This window comes from Schistocerca cancellata, chromosome 11, assembly GCF_023864275.1.
Source record: "Schistocerca cancellata isolate TAMUIC-IGC-003103 chromosome 11, iqSchCanc2.1, whole genome shotgun sequence".
NCBI classification, from domain to species: domain Eukaryota; kingdom Metazoa; phylum Arthropoda; class Insecta; order Orthoptera; family Acrididae; genus Schistocerca; species Schistocerca cancellata.
In genome coordinates, this window is record NC_064636.1 from 36029182 (window position 1) to 36043465 (window position 14284).

The window sequence follows — 14284 nt, forward strand, 5'->3', positions numbered from 1 at the left end:
CCTCGGTTTTACGCAGGCCTTGTCCGTGTGTGTGGTCGTGTTTTGTTTTCTTGTGTGGCTAGATGGGTTCGAGGTGTTTTGTTTGCGTGTGTGGGGGGCGGCCTTTGCCTGCTTTGTGTGTGTGTCATTTGTGGACCTCACAACCTCGGTAACCTGCTGTGTGGTTTTTGCCACACAGTGCGCACCTTATTTGTGGGTCCGTGTGTATTAGTGTACATGTTCTTGTGTCGTGGGCCTCGGCGCACTTCCTGCATCTTATTGGCATGGTGCAGTAGGCGGCGATGTGGTTTAGGCCCTGACACCTGAAGCACTGCACTGTCTTGTTTTTACGGCGCAGCGGTTCAGTGGTGACAGGCATAGCCAAGACCATTTTTATCTCCCTTTTATTTTGGGGGATGTCAGGCAGCTGAAGTGCTCGAATCGGCCGGCCGCGCGGCAACATGAAAACGCGTCTCGTGTCGTCAGAGGAAAGAGACCGCCGCGATCCCAAGGCACCACCCAAGCTCGACATACCACGGCGACGAGAAGACACGACAATTCTGCTGTCAGGCGACGCCCTTGCAAAATTTCCCAAGTGCCGTTTATGCTAAGTCAGAGAACACTACTGTTTGTACTCCCGTGCAAGTGGGGGCGTATGGCTGACAGTGCGCTAGCTAGAGGAGCGATGCTCTACCCTTGACTGCCACTCAGTGAGTGGATCTCCAGCCGGTTGGTAGCGTTGATATCTCGCGACGTTTCAGGAAGTGTCATACTACCCATCTTCTGGCGAAGTATCGAGATTCGTGGAGAGCGGCCTATTTATGTGCTCTGTCACCCCCCTCCACTAGACCTCGGGTGGCTGCGGTGGACCAGCGGCGTGCGCGGTGGTGGTGGGGATGGTGGGCGCCCCCGGCGGCCGCGTTCGGTTCTCGGTGTAAGCCTTCTGTCTGCGTCCGCGGCGGAGGACGTTGACGGCGCCCTCCCGAAGGATTGCCGCCATCGCAGGGTTCCTTGCTGCGCTAAGTTGCTATCCCTCGTCTCTGTTGACCAGATTCACGTGAATTCTTATTTCTATGGATTCTTTGATAACGCTTTCCCAAAATCCAGATGCTCGACACAGTACCTTCGTGTTTTCGAAGTTGGAGGTGTGTTCTTCATTGATGCTGTGTTCTGCTATGGCTGATTTTTCTGTGTGGCTTAGTCGCATACATCTGATCATGTTCTTTGCAGCGTTTAGATATGCAGCGCTGTGTTTGCCCAATGTATTGCTTTCCGCATTCGTACGGTATTCTGTATACTCCTGGTGTGTTAAGGTTCAGCACGTCTTTGGCAGAACCTAGGAGCTCCCTCGTCTTCGGTGGTGGTCGGAGAATCGTTTTGATCTTGTATTTTCTCAGAAGTCGTGCAATTTTGGCCGAGAGCGGACCCACGTACGGAAGGAACGCGAGTCGTTTATCTTCTTCTTCTCCTTCATTATTTTCTTCTGGGGTTCTCACTGCTTCCTTCTTTCCTTTAAGCGCCCTGTTGATCTGCGTTTCACTGTAGCCATTTTGTTGGAAGACTTCCCTCAGGTGTTGCAGCTCGGATGGTAGGCTGTCTTTGTCGCAGACGGCGAGTGCTCTATGTACCAGGGTGGTCAGTACTGTTTGTCTTTGTGCTGGATGGTGGCAGCTTGTTGTATGAAGGTATAGATCCGTATGTGTCTTCTTCCTATGTACTGCATGGCTTAGTGATCCATCTGCCTTCCTCTTAATTAAAATATCAAGGTAGGGGAGGCATCCATTTTCCTCCATTTCCATTGTAAATTTGATGTTCGGATGGATGCTGTTGAGGTGTTCAAGAAACTCATCTAGCGTGTGTTTGCCATGTCCCCACACGATAAAAGTGTCGTCGACATAGCAGAAATAGTGCTTCGGTTTCTGTCTGGCAGTTTGAAGGGCCACGTCCTCGAAATGTTCCATATAGAGGTTTGCAGTCGCAGGAGCCCATCCCCACACCGTCAATCTGCTCAAAGAATTCCCTGTTGCACTGAAAGTAGGTGGTTGTTAGTGCGTGTTCGAAGAGGCTGACTGTTTGTGGTTCAAAATGCTGGGTTAAAAGTGCCAAGGAGTCTCGAAGAGCCACTTTCGTGAAAAGCAACGTCACGTCGAAGCTCACGAGTAGGTCCTCCCTTTGTAGTCACATGTCCCTGACTATTTTTATGAATTCGGCTGAGTTTCTCACATGGTGGCTGCAGTGTCCCACAAGGGGTTTGAGCAGTGTCTTTAGGTGTTTATCAAGTTCGTAACTGTGAGAGATGATGGAGTCCACAATCGGTCTGAGGTACCCCTTCCTTATAGATCTTGGAGAGTCCATAGAGGCGTGGTATCGCTGGAGCTCTGGGGTACAATCGCTTCTTCATTTGCTCCAGTAAGTCATATTTCTTCAGCACAGCTATCGTCTTTCTACTCATCGTCGGGGTTGGATCCTTCTTCAGCCTCTTGTAGGCCTCGTCTTGTAGCAGGAGGTTTATTTTCTGCCGGTACTCGGCAGTACTTAACAGCACTGTCGCGTTCCCTTTGTCCGCTGGTAGGATCGTTATATCAGGGTCATCTCTAAGGGACTGGAGAGCTGCTCGTTCTTCCGCAGATATGTTATTTTTAGGCAATTGAGATCTGTCGATTATTCTGCAAGTTTCCCATCTGACTTCCTCCGCTCCCTCCGTTGGAAGCCCTCATACTGCTCCACGTCACTGATAATGTCTCGTTTCGGGATCGTTCTGGGAACAGGGGCGAAATTCAGTCCTTTTTTGAGGACTGCGACTGTGGCAGCGTCCAGTTCTTTTCCAGTCAAATCACAGGTCTATACCTTCATGCAACAAGCTGCCACCATCCAGCACAAAGACAAACAGTACTGACCACACTGGTACATAGGGCGCTCGCCGTCTGCGACAAAGACAGCCTACCATCCAAGCTGCAACACCTGAGGGAAGTCTTCCAACTTTTTCGATAATATACAACGAGCTGCCCTTCTTCGATGCCCTCTGTCCATTGTATCTGGTAAGGGCCTCACACAGCACAACAGTATTCTAGCAGAGGATGAAAAAGCATAGTGCAGACAATCTCTTCAGTAGACCTGTTGCATCTTCTGAATGTGCTGCCAATAAATGTAGTCTTTGGTTTGCCTTCCCCACAACATTATGTATATGATAATTACAATTTAAGTTGTTCATAATTGTAATTCCAAGATATTTAGTCGAAATGACAGTCTTTAAATTTGTATGATTTATTATGTAATCGAAATTTAATGGTTTCTTTTTGTATTCATTTGGATGACCTCACACTTGGTCTCATTGAGAGACAATTGCCACTTTTCGCACCATTCAGATATTGTTTCGAAGTCATCTTGCAATTGGTTTTGATTTTCAAATGACTTCACTAGATGGTAAATCATTTCCAATCAATCAAGAGTGCTGTTCCGATTATTTACTAAATCGTTTATGTAGAGAAGCACCTAAAACACCTCCTTGGGGAATTCGAGATATCACTTCTGTTTTACTCAATAATTTTCCATCGGTTACTAAGTACTGTTAAATTTCCGAGAAGAAATCTCAGATCCATTTGCAAAGCTGAAACTTGTGATTTTCCATTGGCTTGTGCAGCTCCTATACATATCAATAAATTCGGCAATCAGCTCCTCAGAGCAGTGGTGTGTACCTGCCATTTTAAACTTCTCGTGCCCACTGACAAGAAACACCAGACTGAACAGCTGACTCAAGTCTCGTGTGCCAGATTTGTTGCAATCTTCTTTCCACACACTGTGTTTTGTTTGGGCAGACAAGATGTGCGCAGACGTGTTGTTCTGTGGGGATGAACCGTGAGTGTTAGACTGTTTGTGTTCTCGTATGTGCTGGATATTCTCCAACATTCTTTTTTTTTTCTTTGTCTACGTGTTCACTGAAGTTGCAAAAGCTGCACTTAGTATTTCATGCTGTAGGGGCTCTACCAGCCATGGTACTTAACTTTTTGCCTCCTCCCCAGTATCTAAACCAGATATTCTGTCCCCTTGTTAGACCAGAAAAATAATTAAGACACACAGTGATATATACAGCATAGATCCATACTCTGGACCTTGCAACTACTTTCTGGTTCATATCACTCATAACTTTTGGATTAAGTAAATCACACACATACAATGAAAAGTTGTGACATCACCTCATTCAACTTGTTAACTGCAAACTTGAGGAACCTGCTATGTCAATACCTGGAGACCAGTTTAGTGAAAACTTCCATCACTTATATTTACTGCATGAGATCACCAATTTCAGTATTTTAAGATTTCTCATTTACTGAAATAGTGGAGAGGATGCTGTCATGATTATGCTCTAGAATTGCCTGAACATGTCTACAAGGTGGTATACCAGCCATGTGCTCAGTGATGAAGTGAGTACATACCTACTCAAATTGTGGAGAAACACAATTATACAATTTTTGACCGTGTACTTGAGGTTTCTTTTACTGTGTGCTGCACTGCATAATTTGCCAGTGTTGCCAAATGGCAGATCACAAATGTGAGGCTTGACAGATTTGTTGAATTCCAATTTAATATGCTGAGAGGGATCTTGTGACTCAGTTGTTATGGGAACAAAGATGGAGGCGATGATGTCAGAGTAATGTCACTTATAGACAAAGGAATAATTTTCTTGTGGAAAACTGTAGTTAAATTTTGAATTCAAGGTATGTAAAAACAAACAAGGCTACTTGTTTTATTTATTTATATACATTAACCTGGTATCAAGCTACATACCCATTTTTTTAACTTGGCTTTTAACACATTCTTGACCAGATACAACATTGAGTTCAAATTTTGCCGTGTTCCAGATGAGGCAGCATGTTTTACATTATATTCAGAGTCACTCTTGTCGTGCCCACCCCCCGCTGTGCCATTTCACTACCACTAAATTCACATGCATTCTCAATAAAATTATGTTATATTAATGGGAAATAAATTATTTGTATTAGAAAAAACAGTGATGACATTTTACATTGTGTGAATACTTCAATATATTGTCTTTAGCTTTTTGTTGAAATCTGTTGACTGCCATTTGTGAGTGGAAGTGATAAATTGCCACCATACAATTGGCAATAAGAGAAATGTTGAAGTTCTAATACTTTTAAGCAAAATGTAACCCCTTTAGGTATTTCTGCAGATATGTGAATAACAATGTGGACTTCACATTTTTTTTCTTTCACTTTCAATGCAGTGTAAATTGGTTGTGTTAATGCTATTAAAAAAAAAAGTTTCCTGCAATGCATACATATTTGAATGAATGTACAGAGCATCAACTTCAGTATGTATTCATGAAACTCTCTTACAGGACCGTGAAAGATGTAGTAAAAGCTGGTAAAATTAAATTTCTAATTAGTTTTTATGCATTTTATTTATTTATTTTGCTGATAGAACCATATGCACTGCAACATATATGAATTTGGATTTTAGATTTAAATATAGTGTTCATAAAAAATTCCTTCTGTTTAGTGGCTATAAACATTCAGTAATTGTGCTAGCAAATGATTTTATATTTAATGTTATTTTTCTGGAAGTTTATTGTAATACTTTATTCCTGTGTCAAGAGTGTGTGTGTGTGTGTGTGTGTGTGTGTGTGTATATATATCATACAAGCTTGTATTGCCTTGAATCACATGCAGGTTTGCTTTACAACTTAAATTGTCATTTTCTGTAACATTTCCTATGATATGTGTAACTTATTTGTGATTGCTCACATATTTACTTCAGTGAGATGTCATCACCATTTGCGTCATTTCCATGATGTGGCACATTTGGTAAGCACAAATTTTTGATTGAAATGCAAATTAAATGCAGATAAAATTGTTGAATCATTTAAGACTGGATGTTAATATAAATATTTTAGAGATATTTCTTAGTTGCCCATTAATGTGATTTTCCAATTCTGTTGCCACTATTAACAGAAATTTTTAATATCAGTTTATTACATCTGTATAGCTTGTAAAATGATACATTACAATAGCAAAGACTGCAGTATTGGCATTCATCTGGTAATAAATATTCAACCTTGAACATGTTTTCGTGCCTTATCTTCAGATGGAGGTGTTACAGGAACATTGTTGTGGGCCAAGTGTAGCTAGATGCAGTGCTGGTGCTGTTGGCAGAAACGTTGGAAATTTAGTAATCGGCAACGAAACGTTTACGAATCTGAAAGTTATTTTATTATAGGTACTTACAGTACACTGCCTTCCGGTATTCGCATCAGATTGCTTGTTATAACACGCATTGTTAAGCTATATACACAAATAAACACAGTATGTATCTACACTTGGTTTTACACTGGCTCACAGGATGTAAACATTTGATGTTTTTACAAATATGGATATGACAGATACTACATAATAGTCTTTGGCATGAGATACATTGTGTTATGGTGCAAATTTTACTAGTACAGATTTTACATTTCAGTAAATGTTTCTAGCTGCATACAGCAAGAGATGAATATTTAATACATAATTAGAAACTTCTTTTAAGTTACAGAATACAATAGTCGTTAAACACCAAGAACAAGATTGATGTAGGAAGATGAATTATTGTCATTTTTGTTGTTCTGGTGTCAGGATATCCTAGAAGAAAAGGTTTTGTATTGACTCAGTCTGTTGATTCAGGAGTTTTTGGAATGATTTTAGTTTGTGGATGAAAATTTCTAACTGTTCAAGGAGGTCCATCTCTATTCCTTTCTCAGCAAGGTGTAGCACCGAAAGACTGTCGTTCATATCATCAACGGAGTGTTCAGTTTTGCATCACATGTTGCTTATCATGGACTTTCTTAAGTTTTTGAGTCGAAGGGCATCCATATGTTCTTTGTAGCGGGTTGCAAAATTTCTTCCGCTTTGGCCTATGTAAAAGGAAATACAGGAGCATGTGAGTTTGTATATGCCAATCTCCAGTGGATTTGTTACTGTGAACAATTTTATTTTGTAGTTTTGCAGTGTGGAAGGATACTTTTGTTGTGCAGTCTGAAAGATTTGCAAGTTTATGTGACATTTTTACCAAGGAATGGAAGATACACCAATTTTGGTGTTTGTTTCTTAGTTTGTAATGGTGATGGTGGTTGCTTTAGTTTACTTTGGATTCTTTTCAACTAGGGTGTTTATCAAAGAGGCATTATAACCATTATTTTGGGTTATAGATTAAAATATGTTCTTTCATTTACATGCATCTTCTTTACTGATAGGGGTGCAGAGCATAACGGTTCACAAATGACGTGAAGAAAGCAGTTTTATGTTGGTTCGGGTGGCATGAGGTATTTTTAATGGTAACATCACTGGTTGTGGGTTTTCTGTATATTTGGAAGGTATGCTTGTTATTGGGATTGGAGATATAGTCATGTTAAGGAAGTTAATTCCTTCATTGATCTGGTGTTCAACTGTGAATTTAATATTTGGGTGCATTTTATTCATTTCATGTGCTAGGTTATTTATTTCTTCTTTTGGACCATTGAAAAGTATTATTGTGTCATCCACATATCTTTTATAGTACATAATTTTGTCAGTAAATTGTGGGTGTGTTAAGTAGTAGTCCCAGATTATGTATAAATATGTCAGCAGGACTGCTGCGCATTACCAGACCATTGTTTTGCATGTAAAATTTGCCATTAAATGAAAAATAGTTATGTGAGATGTCTAATTCCAGCAACATAATGAGTTCATGAATTTCTGCACTGCTTAGCTTTTTGTATTGGATTAGATTCTTTTGTATTATTGTGTGAGTATCTGTCCAGGGGATATTGGTGTAGAGGTTTACTATGTCTTAGGCAGCAAACTTTGCTGTCTGGCACTATTAGATCTTTAATGTAGTTAGTTAACTCAAAACTGTTGTCAATTGAAAAGCTGTTTTCAAATGTGTATTTTTTTCTTCAACTGCATATTTATTACCAGGTAAACGCCAATTTAAATCAGTTGCAGTTCGTCATACACAATGGATATACTGAAATTGAGACTACAGTATGTGAAATGGGACACTTGTTACAGTAAGGCTATTCATAATGTGTTTAGTATATGGGGACTATACAGGTACTGAAGAAAATTAAAATGAAGTATATCAAAATTGAACTCATCAGTTTTACTTGTTGACGGTTCAAATCATTTATATGAATTAAGTAAGGCTGGACCAAAATTAATTAAAAGGTTGTAACAGCCTGTTTTAGCAAAAGTGAAGCATGTAAATAAATGTTGTCAGACCTCATGTAATTCATGTAATGCTGAAGTGTGTTATGTAAGTTTTTGAAATACTTCAACTGTAAAGCCAAAACCAAATAAATTAATTAAAAACAATTCTTTGAGATATATATAATCTCCTGGTGCAGTCCCTGACTTGCTCAGAGAAATGGCAGCTTTGGCCTCTGTACTTAATGTTTGGCTCTTTAATGCCAGTGTAAACGATGTGATCATTTAGGTTTTCAGTTTATATCCCCCTTTTCTACCTCCCTGAAGGTGTAAAGGTTTTTCAGCGGCGATGGAGACTGGCCCCAGGATGGAGGGTGCAGGTGTGGGGTGTTGGTGTCTGAGAACAGCTCCATTTTGTTGTTTCAGGGCACGAGTCAGTCTAGAACTTGTAACACCTTCGTCGATATTTCTAAATGGCAGTAAGTCGAGGATACATACATCTTTTATATGTGTAGAGCTGACTAGCTTGTTCGTTGACATTTTTAGGATGGAGCAGTGTTGGGGCCACACCTGTTCCTTATTTATATAAATGATATGCCGTCTAGTATTACGGGTAACTCTAAAATATTTCTGTTTGCTGATGACATTAGCTTGGTAGTAAAGGATGTGCAACATTGGCTCAGTTTCAAATAGTGCAGTTCATGGCTTGTAGAAAATAAACTAATGCTAAATCACAGTAAGACTCAGTTTTTACAGTTTCTAACATACATTTCAACAAAACCCAATGTTTTAATTTCACAGAATGGGCATATGATTAATGAAACTGAACAGTTCAAATTTTTAGGTGTTCAGATAGTAAACTGTTGTAGAAAACCCACATTCAGGATCTTCTTCAAAGACTTAATGCTGCCATTTTTATTATTTGAATGGTATCTGAAGTGAGTGATTATTTGACATGAAAATTAGTCTACTTTGCTTATTTTCATTTGCTTATGTCGTATGGTATTATGCGCTGGGATAACTCTTGCCATTCTAAAAGAATATTTCTGGCTCCGAAATGGGTGGTTCGGACAATAAGTGGCGTAAGTTCACAAACCTCTTGTTGACCCCTGTTGAAGAGTCTGGGTATTTTGTCATTGGCCAGATCGGACTCCCTGTAACTCTTGTGCAGAAAGGTGTACAGTATACTGCTGCATCCCTTTCCAATAAGCTACCACTCAAATTAAAAAATTTTAGCAGTAATCCACACACTTTTAAATCGAAACTGAAGAGTTTCCTCATGGGTAAATCCTATTCTGTCGCAGAGTTACTTTACAACAAGAATCAGCTTAATTTTTATTGTTGATTGCGTTTACTTAAACTTATGGACTGACCCCCTTTTTTTTTTCTTGGCTCAAACATTTTATTTTTATCTGTTATTACTTTTATGTTGTCATTTCATGTGCTGACACTCGCCATGACCTGAGATTTGCTCCTCAATTTGGTCCTACGGAACTTGACGTGTAAATAAATAAATAAATAGCAGTGTGGTTAAGGTACAATGTTTGGATAGCCGCTCCCCCCCCCCCCCCCCCCCCCCACCAACCCACTAACAATTTATGAAATACACAGAGGAAAATTAAATATGGTATTTGCAACATGTGTTCCCATTATATGTAGCCTGTACTTCCCATGCTGCTCTTATAGACTGTCAACAAAACTGAGTTTACTATTTTAAATTTGAAAAATGTTATTTTCTGTACACCACATTTGAAGAATACACATTCCACACTAAATGTAGTTTAACATTTGATACACATTGCCAGGAAAAACAAATGTACACCTGTAAAGACATTGATTTTGATCCAGTGACATTATAAGCCACTTGTGGACAGATGTACTGATAATGGTTTCAACATCATCACCAACAGACAGCATTGTGGCATAGCTACCAGTGGAGCATTATCTCTACTCTTCAAAGAGGAAAGGCTCAGTGTGGTGGCAACCATGCTACGGAGATGTACTTGCGGTTCCTACAGCCAACTGAGTGAGCCCCGTACGTTCGACGTGCTAAGTCAGCTGCACAGTGATGCTAGTGTCAGTGGACACGTGAACATTATGGACATCCACACAGCACAGCTAAAAGGGCTTGTGAGCCCAGATGTATCAACACAAACTGTTGCAAACCAGTTATTAGCAGTGAGACTATGGGCACGCACACCTCAAACACCTCTTCTACTCACACTGCACAGCTTGACTCTGGAAGATGGAATGATGCACCACGGTCTTCAACAAAGAAAGCAGGTTCTGTCTGGATGCAAGTGGTGGTCGGTTGTGTGTATGACATAGATCTGGTGAGCACTGTCTCTCAGAAGTGTGTATTCGTTGTAGACGCACTAACCCCGGCCCAGACTTATGGTCTGGGGGAAATAAGCTACAACTCTCATTTGCCTTTGGTGTTTCTGGAGGGAACACTAACGAGTGCTTGGTTCGAGCAGAATGTTAGACCCATCTTGCAACAGGAAGGTGACATGTAATTCCAACACCTGGCCAGTGCAATCTCCGGACTTATCTCCAATCAAAAGCATGTGTGGGATGAGAAGCAACTCGTGTGACTCTTCGACTGACAACTCTTATCGAGCGGGCGTGGCATAACGTATCTCGGGACAGTATTCGCCAGCTGTCACAGTTAGCTGCTGCATTGCTGTGCACAGAGGCTGCCTCAGATACTAATATGGGTGTCTCAGTATAAGTTGATACCGGCTACCCCACAATCTCCTGTGCTATTGATCTGTAAATGTAATCATTTTATATAGTCCATATCCACTGTTGCAACAATAAATCTTGAGTGAATTGACAACCTCTAGAAGTGTGATTATTTTTCTATTCTTTAAGCACACTGGCAACTCATACTAATCTTGTGTGTTGTTAGTTCAGGATACATCATCATTCCCACTCACAAAAGCAATTTATACTCTTTTACAACATGGCTGTATTTTTATAACATTTTCTTGGGAAGTCTGTGCATGTGTGGAACACTTAATGAGATGAAAATACCTGCTCAGGTGCACCATTAACTTCCTACGACCACCGATCTTTGCTGAAGACTTGCATCATCCCTCAGTATGCCTCTCCGTGTGCACGGTAAATTAAACTGACACACGATATCTGAATATTTATATCGGGCATGGAGTTTGTTATTTTCTTAGTACGTAAATTACTTTTGTTGTGAGTACCGTTTGCCTGTAAGAAGATACAGGGATAGTTGCAGCTGGCTGATTGATCACACAAAATATATGATTAGCTAGTGAGACACTAAAATCTGCTGGCTAATATTTACAGAAGAGACTTGGCAACTTACAAAACACATACACATTATTACATAAAATGTACAGAAAGCCCTGATTAAAAAATTTGACTGCCACGGGGCCAACCAGCAGACGCAGCTGAATCAGCCCTCACACTGTCGGGCCAGGCCAGTTCACGTTCACAAAATAATTTGGAAAGCACATAATATATTCTGTTCCATCTGTTTGATACATGTCATTTATATGGCAAAATTTGGAAAGAAAAAAAATCTAGGATGCCAATAGATACATCTCAGTACAACATGTGAACTCATCACAGGAAGGACACCGAATGCTGCAGGTTCATTATCTCACACAGAGAACTAGAAACAAAAACTAGGTAAACTATACATGAAAAGGAAGAAAATGGCATGTATACAATAACTGATTTATTGAGCAGACAAGTAGAATCACGCTTTTCTATCTCTGTTATCTTTTTCTAACGTAGCTTTCAGGCAATGGCCTTTTGTATTCTGTAATACCAGACAATGAGATTGTCGACTGGTAGGGGACACCAAACAAGATGATATACCTTATTCCCTACACACTGCTGTCGACTCTCTTTAGAAACAGAAATTAGTACACAGAGTACCGCAAGAGATGTACAGCAAATATAACTGTAAGAAGCCACAACAGTGACCAAAGCTAAACTGATGTCACCAATCCCAGATCACATATACAGGACACACTCACGCACAGTATTTGTTTCAAGAAGCTGCATGTGACTGTATAAGGTAAATAAGCAGTTTCTAACTTTATTTTTGACAATATAACATGGGGGGGATGGATATGTCCACTGACTCCTTCAGGGAAGTCAGCACAATTATATATATATTAAAAACAAAGATTCCATGACTTACCAAATGGGAAAGCGCTGGTAGATAGGCACAATAAAAAAACACACACACAAAATTTCGAGCTTTCGCAACCCACAGTTGCTTCGTCAGGAAAGAGGGAAAGATGAAAGAATGTGGGTTTTAAGGGAGAGGGTAAGGAGTCATTCCAATCCCGGGAGCGGAAAGACTTACCTTAGGGGGAAAAAAGGACGGGTATACACTCGCGCGCACACACACCCATATCAAACCGCACATACACAGACACAAGCAGACATTTGTAAAGGCAAAGAGTTTCGCCAGAGATGTCAGTTGAGGCAGAAGTACAGAGGCAAAGATGTTGTTGAAAGACAGGTGAGGTATGAGTGGCGGCAACTTGAAATTAGCAGAGGCTGAGGCCTGGCGGATAACGAGAAGAGAGGATATACTGAAGGGCGAGTTCCATCTCCGGAGTTCTGATAGGTTGGTGTTAGTGGGAAGTATCCAGATAACCCGGACGGTGTAACACTGTGCCAAGATGTGCTGGCCGTGCTCCAAGGCATGTTTAGCCACAGGGTGATCCTCGTTACCAACAAACACTGTCTGCCTGTGTCCATTCGTGCGAATGGACAGTTTGTTGCTGGTCATTCCCACATTTCGCTTCACAGTGTAGGCAGGTCAGTTGGTAAATCACGTGGGTGCTTTCACACGTTGCTCTGCCTTTGATCGTGTACACCTTCCGGGTTACAGGACTGGAGTAAGTGGTGGTGGGAGGGTGCACTGGACAGGTTTTACACCGGGGGCGGTTACAAGGGTAGGAGCCAGAGGGTAGGGAAGGTGGTTTGGGGATTTCATAGGGATGAACTAAGAGGTTACGAAGGTTAGGTGGACGGCGGAAAGACACTCTTGGTGGAGTGGGGAGGATTTCATGAAGGATGGATCTCATTTCAGGGCAGGATTTGAGGAAGTTGTATCCCTGCTGGAGAGCCACATTTAGAGTCTGATCCAGTCCCGGAAAGTATCCTGTCACAAGTGGGGCACTTTTGTGGTTCTTCTGTGGGAGGTTCTGGGCTTGAGGGGATGAGGAAGTGGCTCCGGTTATTTGCTTCTGTACCAGGTCGGGAGGGTAGTTGCGGGATGCGAAAGCTGTTTTCAGATTGTAGGTGTAATGGTTCAGGGATTCCGGACTGGAGCAGATTCGTTTGCCACGAAGACATAGGCTGTAGGGAAAGGACCGTTTGATGTGGAATGGTGGCAGCTGTCATAATGGAGGTACTGTTGCTTGTTGGTGGGTTTGATGTGGACGGACGTGTGAAGCTGGCCATTGGACAGGTGGAGGTCAACGTCAAGGAAAGTGGCATGGGATCTGGAGTAGGAGCAGGTGAATCTGATGGAACTAAAGGAGTTGAGGTTGGAGAGGAAATTCTGGAGTTCTTCTTCACTGTGAGTCCAGATCATGAAGATGTCATCAATAAATCTGTACCAAACTTTGGGTTGGCAGGCCTGGGTAACCAAGAAGGCTTCCTCTAAGCGACCCATGAACAGGTTGGCGTACGAGGGGGCCATCCTGGTACCCGTGGCTGTTACCTTTAATTGTTGGTATGTCTGGCCTTCAAAAGTGAAGAAGTTGTGGGTCAGGATGAAGCTGGCTAAGGTAATGAGGAAAGAGGTTTTAGGTAGGGTGGCAGGTGATCGGCGTGAAAGGAAGTGCTCCATCGCAGCGAGGCCCTGGACGTGTGGAATATTTGTGTATAAGGAAGTGGCATCAATGGTTACAAGGATGGTTTCCGGGGGTAACAGATTGGGTAAGGATTCCAGGCGTTCGAGAAAGTGGTTGGTGTCTTTGATAAAGGATGGGAGACTGCATGTAATTGGTTGAAGGTGTTGATCTACGTAGGCAGAGATACAATCTGTGGGGGCTTGGTAACCAGCTACAATGAGGCGGCCGGGATGATTGGGTTTGTGAATTTTAGGAAGAAGGTAGAAGGTATGG

The 14284-nt window shown here is 41.5% G+C and overlaps 1 protein-coding gene across 1 annotated transcript in view; it reads right to left on the bottom strand.

The window, feature by feature from the left end:
- Window positions 1-391: 391 nt before the first annotated feature.
- Window positions 392-14284, bottom strand: part of LOC126108476 (uncharacterized) — a 102625-nt gene continuing 88732 nt past the window's right edge. Inside the window, exon 10 of the transcript XR_007523532.1 lies at window positions 392-6139. The gene's annotated coding sequence lies outside the window, so the exon portion shown is untranslated. The remainder of the gene's footprint in view (window positions 6140-14284) is intronic.